This window comes from Adiantum capillus-veneris, chromosome 17 (genome assembly GCF_014529385.1).
Source record: "Adiantum capillus-veneris isolate H3 chromosome 17, ASM1452938v2, whole genome shotgun sequence".
Classification (NCBI taxonomy): Eukaryota; Viridiplantae; Streptophyta; class Polypodiopsida; order Polypodiales; family Pteridaceae; genus Adiantum; species Adiantum capillus-veneris.
In genome coordinates this window covers 157,754,812-157,766,610 of record NC_140947.1, presented here as the reverse complement: position 1 = coordinate 157,766,610, position 11,799 = coordinate 157,754,812, and positions in this window count along the sequence as shown.

Genomic DNA, 11,799 nt, shown 5'->3' with positions numbered 1-11,799 from the left:
AAGCCTCCACTGAAGCAGCAGCTCTACTCTCATGTTGGGGACGACATGATCTAGGAGGGGGGAAGTTTTAGGTGCTGGACACACTCAAAGGAGGATGATTGCCCGGCGAGATATTAATTTCCTTTGTAATTATTCCTTAATTGAGAAGAAACCGTCATTTCACCTTTGTAAATAGTGGGGCTTGCAGAAGCTTCCAAATTGTATCCCATTTTTGACATTTAGACTTAGTAAATGGTTAAATTGGAACATTAGGATTTGAGATTGTAAGGTATTTATACTACTTTTGACCTTAATGCAAAAAACCCTTTTGTCATTTTTTTATAAGTTTTGTCTGTGTGAGTTGAGCGTACTTTGTGTACGAGAGAGAGTGAGAGTTTTATCTTGACGCTATGCACACACTGGTGGTCGGAATCGAGTGCGGAGAAGTGCAGCGTGTTGCCCCCAACGAGAGCTACGCGCCAACACCTACATTGCAGGTGTACGGTCCGGCTTTGCGAGATCGATCCACGAGCTATATTTGGTGATTCGGTGAGCATACATTGTCCGTTTTTGCATTTCAGCATATCCACGCGTTCGCAATGAGTAGAGCTACACATTAGGCACTTTAGTTTTCAAAAACGTCGACATGTAAATTTCGACGAGACATCCTACGTGATTTTGCACCGGGTGTTTAGGGTTGGAGTTCCGACTTATGTTAATAGGATTTCCCTCAAGTTCCGTAGCGTTTCAAGAACTTTTGATGGGTATTTGGCTCTTGAAGGCATTGTAGGAAATCTCCTCTTGTGTACTCTTGAAGGATGTAACTTAGACATTGGGTAGAAACCTATGTAGGAAGTAGTCAATAGTTGGTCGAGTTTAGGTTGACACCCTATGCTTGCTTCCACCCGCCTGCGGGTCGAGCTTCGTCCTTAGCTAACAAATCTTGTTAGGTGAGTTCTTGTTGTGTTGATGTTCGTCGCGGCGTATCCGCCAACACTTAGCCACAATTCTTGCATCATGGTCATCATGTCTTGCATATTTTGCTATAATTGTTTAGTGTTCACAACGCTTTGAGCAGGTTGGACTTCAGCCTTTGCCTGGTTTCCCTTATTTTGGCCACCACTACCTTGCACATGGACCGCTTTCCCATACTCATTGAGTCTTTGAGCTTTCCATTCTTTCTCCCTGGCAATAGTGACCGCTTCCTCAAAAGTAGTGGGCCTTTTCAGCTCACCTTTGAACTTCAAACTCTCCTTTAAGTTTTCCACAAAATGGTCCTTCTTTAACATGGCCAGAGGGATTTCATTTCCCAAACTTGTGCCCATTTATCCCATAAACGGGTGAACTGCATGACAAAATTATCAACACTTTGATAAGCCTTCTGAGTGTACCCCGAGATTTCATGCCAAACTTTATCAGGTACCCTAATGGATCTTTACTGTGGCAAAAAAGCTTGCTTCACACGATTCTAGTCCAAAACCACCCCTGGAGTTTGTGCATGTACCAGCTGTTCATAATTTTGTAACCAAACTTTTGCCTCATCCTGTAAATTGTATTACAGCAACCGCAATAATATAGCTTGATCTAGTATATTTTGCAGTAAGCAATTAGCTTCCAATTTCTCAAAAAAAGTCCGTGCATTCTCATTAGGCAATCCATGAAATTGTGGAAACTCCTCCGCCATGTTCAATTGACACAAAAACACTTACATGTGACGTCGTAAGTTCAAGGGATGTCAATGGATCTCTCTAGTACCTAATCCACCTCACACTGCATAACCCAGCCCCTAGTGCTTGGCTTCACAAAACCTCACAACCCTCCAAAGGCTACAATCCAATTACAGGACCGCTTCAAGTGTTGTTTATAATTTGCACATACCTAGGCGGTTGTCCATAAGGACCCACATCCCCTTTACATTCTCTGTCTGCATAACAAACATATTTCACAAGAATTGGAGCACGTGAGCACTTGTTCCTCAGTGGAGGCACCAAAATGATGTTAGCGTGAAAACAACAAGGAAAACGAGTGCCTCTATAGCCTTGCACGAGTCACACCGTCGGAAGGAAGAACTAGTGCAACACCAAAACCGCCTGTGATAAGCACCTACAAAGATTTATGAAAAACCCTTCTAGCATGAAGCACACTTGGAATTAGGATAAACCAAGGACAAAAAGATGTATCTTGTCACGAGTAGATGTTTGTAGAGCATCCATAGGCTAAAAACAGATAAAAGATGAGAGAGATATGGCCACTCGGAGTTGGGGTTGTACTCTCTCTTGCTGGAAAATGAGCTCTCTGGAAAGGTTTTTGGTGTTGCAAAGAATTGCAGCTATAATAATGGAGAATTTTTTTATCTTTTATCCCAAAATGTTTCTTCTCTCTCCTCAGCCAACAAGGCTCCATTTAATTGGTCCTTTTTGGGCTCAATTTGGGTATGAAATGGACAACCGATGACTTTTTGGCCAAGGGAAAGCATGGGGGTAAGTGTCCTGGGGACCAAAAAAGGTGACAAGGTGCTTGGTCAAGCTAGTGGGAACCCAAAAAATGCACCATCTTGTCCCCCATGAAGCCCACGAGCCCCCATAGCAAGCCTTCAACGAGCTCCTTTCCCCTTTGATACACCCATATTCGGCATCCATTCCCCCTCTTAACCCTTTGCTTTGGGCCCAAGCTCCCCTATGTGGGATTATTTCCTTGCCACATGGCACATTCCTCCCACACTTCTCCAGCTCCCTCCTTCCCATAGAAAATTTCCAGGTTGACCCCTTCTCAGGGCCAACTTCCCAAGAGCATAGTGCAACACTCTAGCCACCAAATGCGATGCTGCAAAGCACGGCTCAGAGCCCATTACTTTGGCTATCTGTAGAAATCTTAAATCTCATCATTTCTAATTTTAGATCATCAAGTTGGCCCAGTTTCCTTTGTCGCATGCATCTGCAACCACTTTCTAACTCGAGACTACCCACTTCGAACGCACATAACTCATGATGTGCAAGTCCGATTCACAAGCTATAAAGCACGGTTGAAAATACTTATTGAAAACCATGTTTTGGGGACTTGAACAACCCAAAACACTAGTACACAAGCCCAAAAAAACCAACCCTTTGTACATGAAATTTTACATGGTCACTCCCAAGACTCGAAGCACTATGTACACATATATAGATGAGGCTAGTTAGCAAGCTTTTTGGCATGAGCTACTGACTTTGTGCTCATCCAAAGAATGCCTGACAATGTCTTCTTGCCGGGGTGAGGTTTGTGAGGTTTAGCCATAGTGACTAATGCCGTGGACTTTTGCAAGCCGTTAGTGCGGTCACGAAGGGTTTCTTCCTGTTGAATCTTTGCTACTAGATTTTATAGCTATAGATTTTCCGTCGTGGCTTGAGTAGTGATGAAGGCCCTCCATGATGTGGTTAGGGAGGCCAACAAGAGCGTAGACTGCAACTCTTCAGGGATAGCTAGCCCTGATATAAGTACTTTGTCTAGAAGTGTCTACCATGTTTCTTAGAACTTGGATGAGGACTGACCTTCATGCATAGTGGTGTTTACCAGTTTCTTGATCAGGGAAATCCGATAAACGAGGTCGGTATGCTCGTAGTCCTTCTCAAAGAACTTCCAAATGACATTGGCGGTGGTGAGTTTTTTCACCACTTGCCGATCTTGGCAGTGGAGAATAAGCTCCATGTTGGCCGCTTATTGTTTTTACTTTGCCAAGCATTATAGACATCACAGATGCCAATAGGATCCTTGTCTTTGCGTTTATCGGGTTGAGCTTCGATGCCCGATGTAATATCCCAAACTTGAAGTTGTGTGAAATAAAGCTCCATCCGAATCTTCCACACTTGGTAATTCGTGCCGTTTAGTTTTTCAATGACGTAGAGAGGCTTGTATGCGACAAGGGAGGACATGGAGGATGAATCATCCATTGTGCAAGCTCCGGATTCCTTGACGTGAATGAGTGAACCTTTGAGTGCTTGGAAGATAATGGGGAGGGGCTCTATGTGCTAGCAATGACTGAGATGTAAGGGGCTAAATCATGTTCCTAAGCTCTATGAAGCTTTGATACCATGTGAAGCAATAGGAACTAAGACTAACACTTTTATAATAACCTAAACCAATCAAGCTTGAATAAAAAACTGCGGTATACTCAAAGACAGAGACTCGAGAACTCAATGTATTGGTAAGAGAAAAGACTTGCAAACACTTGGATTGCACTATCAGGATATCCTTATATACATTGTAGGCAAGAGGTGCCATTTAGGTAGGTGCTAGATTGAGGGGTAAATGAGCTAAGTTAGGGGCTCATTGATTGGGGCTAGTGGGTGAGAGAATTCAGGGCTTATGGAGTGTGCACTGTTATACCAATTTAGTAAAAGGTATTTCACAGTGAAAGTGCTAAGATGGCAACTGGCAAAGGAAGGTAGAGGGCCCGTTGGTAGCCCCTTTAATAAAGTGCATCAACAAGTGTGAAAGAACTGCCATTAGCAGCAGTAAGCACAATCTTTCCAACTCCCTGAACTGGATAAGAGGCGTTGTTGGCACAAGTGACTGAATTCCCATGAGGGACAGATTCGAGAGAGGTAAACAATTCACGATGTGAGGTAATGTGCTTTGTAGCACCACTGTCAAAATACCACACATGTGAATCTACAGCAACTGACAAGCAACTTGAGCATAAAATGTTTCCTTTGGAGGCTAAAACGCTCGAAACCTTCTGTCAAAAATGTTTGTTGTGTGGAACCTGAGTCAATTGTAGAGGTACAGAAATGATAGAGTCATGTGGTGCCAAGTTATATGAAAGCGCATGTTACCAACTTGTCTCTTGTTACATCATATCTATCATGTTCACTCGAAACATGTTTTATCCCCTTGAAGCGATATAGAGGACCACATCTGAAACATCTCTAAGAAAGAGCTATTTCAGGTGCTACTGTTAGTTCACATGCAAAGAGGTGTGCAACAACGAGGCAGTGATGAAGGTGCATTAAGGACGACCTAGAAAGGGGGGGGGGGGGGGGGGGGGGGGGGGGGGGGGGGGGGGGGGGGGGGGGGGGGGAATCCAAGTGGCAGTAAGCACCAAGCTTGATGATCAACTATCATGAAAAAAGGTTTTGTTGTCTTCTGGGATTGCAATGATGCTGATCCTCCCAGGGTAGGAGTGGGTTTGCAACAAGTGCCCAAAAAGCTCACAAGAAATTTCATAGAATTGCCCATGGGAACATGAAATGTTGGTGATTTATTGCCAACCACATACCCAATTGGATCTAAAAGATGTCTAAACAGACAAAATAACTATTTAAGGTGTCAAAAAAATTCTAGTTTGAGCAAAAAAAAAAAATCTAGTCTTTTTATTACTCGTTTCTAGAAAGAAGCAAAGGAAGTAGAATATTTGTGGCATAATTGGATCAAAGGATGTAATTTTATTTTTTCTCACTCACAGCCAATTGGCAATGATTGGATTCCTATGTTCACTGTTTTGTGAGCTTGTGAAGCGAAAAGTCAACCGTGCAACCAAACATTGGTACCGTAGATGCATTATTCAAGCCTGTCCTAGAGTGGGAAGGAGAGCTGGTCAACGCTTTTGAGGCTCTGTTAATTGAGATGGAAGAACATCTTACCAAAGTATTTGATACGTATGCCCATCTTTTTGAAAGCCTTAAAGCTGAATAGTAAATGTATCTGTGATGTTTTGCTCTAGGTAACCTCTTTTATCATGCTCTGCCTCGCGAAAAATGTAATTTTGACCTTTATAACTCTCGCATATTTTTGAAAAAGAAAGAAGCAAGGGAAAGCACTCCCTTTTTGCTTTTACATGTACATGTAAGCCTAAGACTCTCTCTCTCTCTCTCTCACAAGCATAATTTCATTTTCACATTCAAGGATGCATGTGCATACACACACACACACACACACACACACACACTCTCTCTCTCTCTCTCTCTCTCCAAGATTTTCTCTGAAATGCATTTTATTTGTTGACACTCCCTTTCGATAGAAAGAGAGGGTGTATATGGAGAGAGTTTCAGCCCCAATATAGTGGAATACCTTCAAATTTTTAGAGCTACATTTTGGTTTTCTCCCTCCCTCCCTATGTGTGTGTGTCCAACAGGGGTGAAAGGCAATGCCAGTGTTTGATTCCAAACACTTGTTATAAACTCGCTATGTTATTCCAAAGCTTATTGTCATTGTTTGTGCTCAATTAAAATAATTATATCAATTGGATGAGTACTTAGTTGGAAATAAAATCATGGTTTCGAGCATCCCTTAGGAAAGTAATCACGCCATATTTGCCATGTTTGCTAGATGATGGCCTTGAAGAGTAGCATATAGTCAATCCCACTACCCCCACGGGTGCTTTCTACATGTAAATCTATTGGTCTTCCATTGACCATCTGCCTTCGGAAATTGCAAGGTGTCACCTATTGAGACTCTCCGCACACTAGAGAGAGAGAGAGAGAGAGAGAGAGAGACATGTTCCACCTTCAAATTTGTGTTCACAAAGCATTTTTGAACCTAAATTATGCCAAAAATTGTGGTTTTTGGCCTACTCTTGTAAAATTGATCTTAAAACTCATCTTGCCAAGGTCTAGAGTGCTACATAATTGGAACTCATAGTTCTCAACGTTTTTTCAGAAATTTAGGGAATAAGCAATGTTTGTATTTGAAGTTATGGGCTATTTATCAAAACTTTCCTATGCTATTTAACTAATAGAACAATGTTGGGAGGATTTTTCCATTTTACAAGGATCAAACTTACTATTAGTTAGAAGTATCAGTCTCTTAATACTACTAATTTACTCAACAAGCAGGGTAAATTTGTAGCTTAGGTCCAATTTTCAATATAAGCTCTCAATTTGGCTACCTGTAGATAATTATAAAAGAATTTTAAAAGGCCACATTATAAAAGTCAATTTTTCCTTTCGTCAATGTTGGTGCTTCCTAGTTGTGTCTAAATTGTCCTGCAGAGCGACCTTTTAATTCTTTTGATGATTTTTTTTAGCTATATAAATTTAAAGGATAAAGACGTCCCTTGAAGACATGCAACTAATAAAAAGTATTCCTAATGGCTTTAAAAAAAAAAAGGTATTCCTAATATAAAGGTTCCTTCAATAGCAACAAAAATGATGTGTTAATCTATAGCACGCAGCAACGGGCAATGACGAAGCACGTAGATTTAAAACAGTATCAGTTGGACATGAGAAAGATGGATACAACTTTGAGTGAGAGAGAGAGAGAGAGAGAGAGAGAGAGAGAGGGCACTTTAAAGAGAAGAAACGCTAAAAAAGTATAAAGGAGAAGAGAAACACAAATATATAATGTGAACTTGTAGAACACCTCTTTATATGGACACAAACGGTCATTTGACTTTCTGCCTTCATATGTCTTTTGAATTTGCACCTCTAAGTGTCTTTTCAATCTTAAACTCGCCCTTCACTTACGCACTTAATATGTTTTGAAAGAATTTTAATTTTTTCGGTATGTATTAGACGGAATCTTCAAAAGATGCCAAAATTTAAAGTCTTGCTACATACTGGCTTCCCCTCCCCTCCCTGTACTGCACCCTCCTTGGCGGGCAGATCTGCAACGCGTATGCCCTGTCGCCACCTTCTCCTTGCACTGCTCTGTCATCAGTGCTGGCATATGGCATCCTCACCAATGAGGCCAAGTGTTGTGTGTTGCTCCGCAAGATGCAGGCGGGATTGCTAAGCTGTTCCCCTCCCTCTTGCTCCCAGTGGACACCCTCGTCCCCTGCCGCACACTACCTACCTCCTCCCCTTCTCATCAGATTTCGTTGATGTTGCACCGAGAGAGAGAGAGAGAGAGAGAGAGAGAGAGAGAGAGAGAGAGAGACAAAGACAAAGGTTCCCCAAAAATCTCCCCTGCCGCTTCTCATGCAAGCAATTCACAAAAAAAAAAAACCGACTTTCTCTCTCCCCATGCACGCTCTTCCTTCAACACCTCCGCTCTCCCTTTGCTTCACCTTTAGCTTGCCAGTTGCGTTAGCACCTCCTGCCTGCACTCTCTCTGCGTGCCTCTATCATTGTGCGCCACATGCCAACCTGTATGATCGTCAACCCAAAAAAAAAAATCTTTGTCTCTCTCTCTCTCCACGTCCCCACCTCCCTTTTCCTTCTTTTCAACCAAAAAGGAATCCACTAATATCTTCAGGGAAAATTACCAAAATATCCCTCTAATTCGTGGAAATTCCCAAACTATCCCTCAAATTTCAAAAATTCCCAAAATGTCCTTCAAATTTTTTAAAATTATCAAAACACCAGAGTAAACATCTCGAAAGATTAAAAACCCTTCATTCAAGCTCATATGAGTATTTTATTGTTTTAAAGCTTTTTGTTCAAAATGCCCTTTCCTTTTCCATTTCACCCCAAGCCAGAGGATCTTTGTAGATTCCCCTTAATGAGACACTTTGGCAAAACTTGGCAAGGATGATCATAGTCAAAGTTAGCTCAATGAATAAGGACAATGTGATTTTTTTGTACTTAATCTAATGTCTAGAATAAAAAATGGAGGGGCACTGGAACCATGGATTTTACGGAAAAAATAAATTAGTATTCTATAAAATTTCCTATGCTTTGTATAATGAGACTCAACTAGTGATTTTGCAGGCTTTGATAAAATACACTAGTACATTCATTTTGGAAGCTTATCATGCCCAACAACTCAAGAGTTATGAATGGTACTTTTTCAATACGAGTGAGACTCCCACCGCCGGAGGTGGTGGTGGTGCCTCCCTGCGGCACCAAAAAAGGGGAGAGAGAGAGAGAGAGAGAGAGAGGGGGGGGGGGAGCGGGGGCCTCCAATCAATTAAAACATTGTAGTCCATTGGACACCACCTATTGCGATATGATTTTTGCTACTTGGTATCACCTTGTGGATGATTTGGAAGGCTAGATGCTTGCACGTTATTGGTCGTCAACCTTCCACTTCCACTTCCACTTCACACCATGCACAACAAGCCAAGGACACTAGGGCTACAAAGGCTAGCAATGCCCACCCACCACAATGCGTAAAGAATGGCAGAGCTGCGTAGGAGCAGGAGCAAGTTAGAGATGCCACCCTTGCCACACAATAAAAGGCTACCCAAGCCAAGGAGGGCAGTGACACTTGGCTGCATTCTCTAGTTTTCAGCTTCTCTTTGCACTTAAACCTCAAATGCTTGTCAATTCTTGTTGAGGCTTCAACATTTGAATTCACTTAACTGACAATGGCCTCCTCAACTGACGATGGCCTCCTCCTTGCATTGGGATTTCAACGGGGTTCATCAATGTTGCACTTAACTATAGATGAAAACATCATTATTATCAACTCTGATTTGACATAAAGGGTAGTTGGAGTGGCTGTTAAGCAATGTATCGACGCACTCGAGGTGAAAGGCATGCTTGCATTTGAGAAGAAGTTAGAGGATATTGTGGATGTCAAAGAGAGAGGTAGACAACACACTCAAGTTCTTTCTCGAGCCCATGGAGGAATGGAAAAGAGAAAGTGGGGAAGATTTTAGTGATGGCACGATCGACGCTCGACTCACATCAGTGGAACTCCATGCCACTCAAACTCCATGTCGCTTGAACTCAATGGCCTAGCGCCTGCCTCCGTGATGCTGATAGGCATGCCTGAAATATGTCTTGAGTTTTCAAGCTTGAGAGTCTTGCCGCTTATGTCCACTGGCTCTTTGCCCTACTCTATTGTGGTACCATACCCTCTGTGATTGTGTGATGCTAGCTCTTCTAAGCAAGATTTCACGTCCAGCACCCTCGACTGAGCTTTACGTTCCACCTTTTGATATGTTGTCCCAACATGCTCTCTACACCATGCCACCAATGGTGTAGGTCCTAGCCCAAGATTCAATTACACAGGTACTAAAATTAGCGGCCACAAAGAGAGAGAGAGAGAGAGAGAGAGAGAGAGAGAGAGAGAGAGAGAGAGAGAAGAAGAAGAAGAAGAAGAATAAGTTTGAGTGTCATCCAATCGTAGGATCATCCCCAAGAGTAATATAGAGGGAGATAACTAATTATGGACAGGTGGTCCAGAGAGGCAGGGAGATAGAAGGGCCCGCGAGACAGCCCCCAAAGGCTGCAAAACTTTTGTACTGCAAGACTCAAATGATGGATCATGGAACCCCACTAGAATGCCATATGAAATAGTTAGTTGGACTGTTTGTACAGAAAGCCTCACTCGCTTCAGACCTCTCTTGTCCCCATTGACGAACATCCGCGGACGTTTGTGAGCTTCAAACGCCTTGGCCGCTCAAATTTGCAACACCCTGAGTGGACGTCCGCAACACCTTTCACAAACAAATTGCGGACAAAAGAATCATATAGAATTTTTTGCAATTTAGCACGTCATCGTGGCTTCGCCTGGTGCAGAAGCAGCAACCATGATTGAAGTTTCATGAGCATGTCCGCAAGCTCCATGGGGAGCAACGCTGCAGTCTGTCCGTCAAGTCAACTGCCAACTAATGGCCATCCAGTTGATGTGTGAAGCTATTTCGTGAATGTCCACTGAAGTGGCACCTTTTTATTAGAAGTATGCAGTCGCGTGAGAATGTCCGTGGACATTTCTAAAGCCGCCCTAAGTTTTGGAATCCACTTGGGATAGTTACCTGTACGACTTTAAAATTCTCTTCTTCTTCTTCTTCTTCTTCTCGCTCTGAGTCTCTCTCTCTCTCTCTCTCTCTCTCTCTCCCCCACACACACACACACAGACACACACTCATGATGCACGACAAGAACAATAGAGGTGGCATCTCTCTCTCTCTCTCTCTCTCTCTCTCTCTCTCTCTCTCTCTCTCTCTCTCTCTCTCTCTCTCTCTCTCTCTGTGTGCGCAAGTCAAAACCTCCAACGCTGAAAGCGGCTTATAAGCCATGGCAGGTCGAAAGCTCCAAAGTGGACTCTCTCTTGTGCTGAGGACATAAGCACAGCCAGTGGTTGCACAGTCACCCACACACCCTCTACAGGGGTGTCAGTTGATGTGGCCACTCCTTTTTGGGTGACAATTGTTGCTCCAGCGACCAAAAAAATCAAGCCTGTGATTTCACAGCGAGCCAGCCAACCAACAGGGTTTCGTCCTCTTGCTCAACACAAAGATGCCGACGCTCGCCTTCTTGGGTGGCTAGAGGCAAATGTGCAAGTGGCTGTGATTATGTGCTCAAGCTTGCACGTTGAACACCTTCAAAGCCAAATTTCTTGAGCGGCCTTATGTGCTCAAGCCCCCCCCCCCCCCCCCCCCCCCCGCCCCGCCCTCTCTCTCTCTCTCTCTCTCTCTCTCTCTCTCTCTCTCTAAGGCGAGCTTTGGTTAGCTCTCTGTGTTCTTTGGAGAAAGAGAAATAAGCAGAGGTTTTCTTGGCATTGGGGGTCTCTCTCTCTCTCTCACACACACACAAACGATGCATGACGGGAACAACAGAGGTGGCATCTCTCTCTCTCTCTCTCTCTCTCTCTCTCTCTCTCTCAGGCGAGTTTTGGTTAGCCAGAGGTTTTCTTGGCTTTGAATCTCTCTCTCTCTCTCTCTCTCTCTCTCTCTCTCTCTCTCTTTTGTGTGCAGGTCAAAAGCTCCAAAATAAAAGCGACGTATAAGCCATGGCAGGCGGTGATGGAACATATGGACAAAGAGAGGCGGTATAACGTGGACGCCTGTTTGGCCAGGAGCTCATCGCCGATCAATGTGTGCAGGAGCTTCAGCGTCTCTTCAAGCCCGACATTGATTTCATGAAGAAGCTCATCGAGGACTCGATATCGCGAGTTCCTAGAGTGGGACGCAGAGAACCCAAGCGTGTTCAAGTACTTGGTCAAAAGCTCCAAACC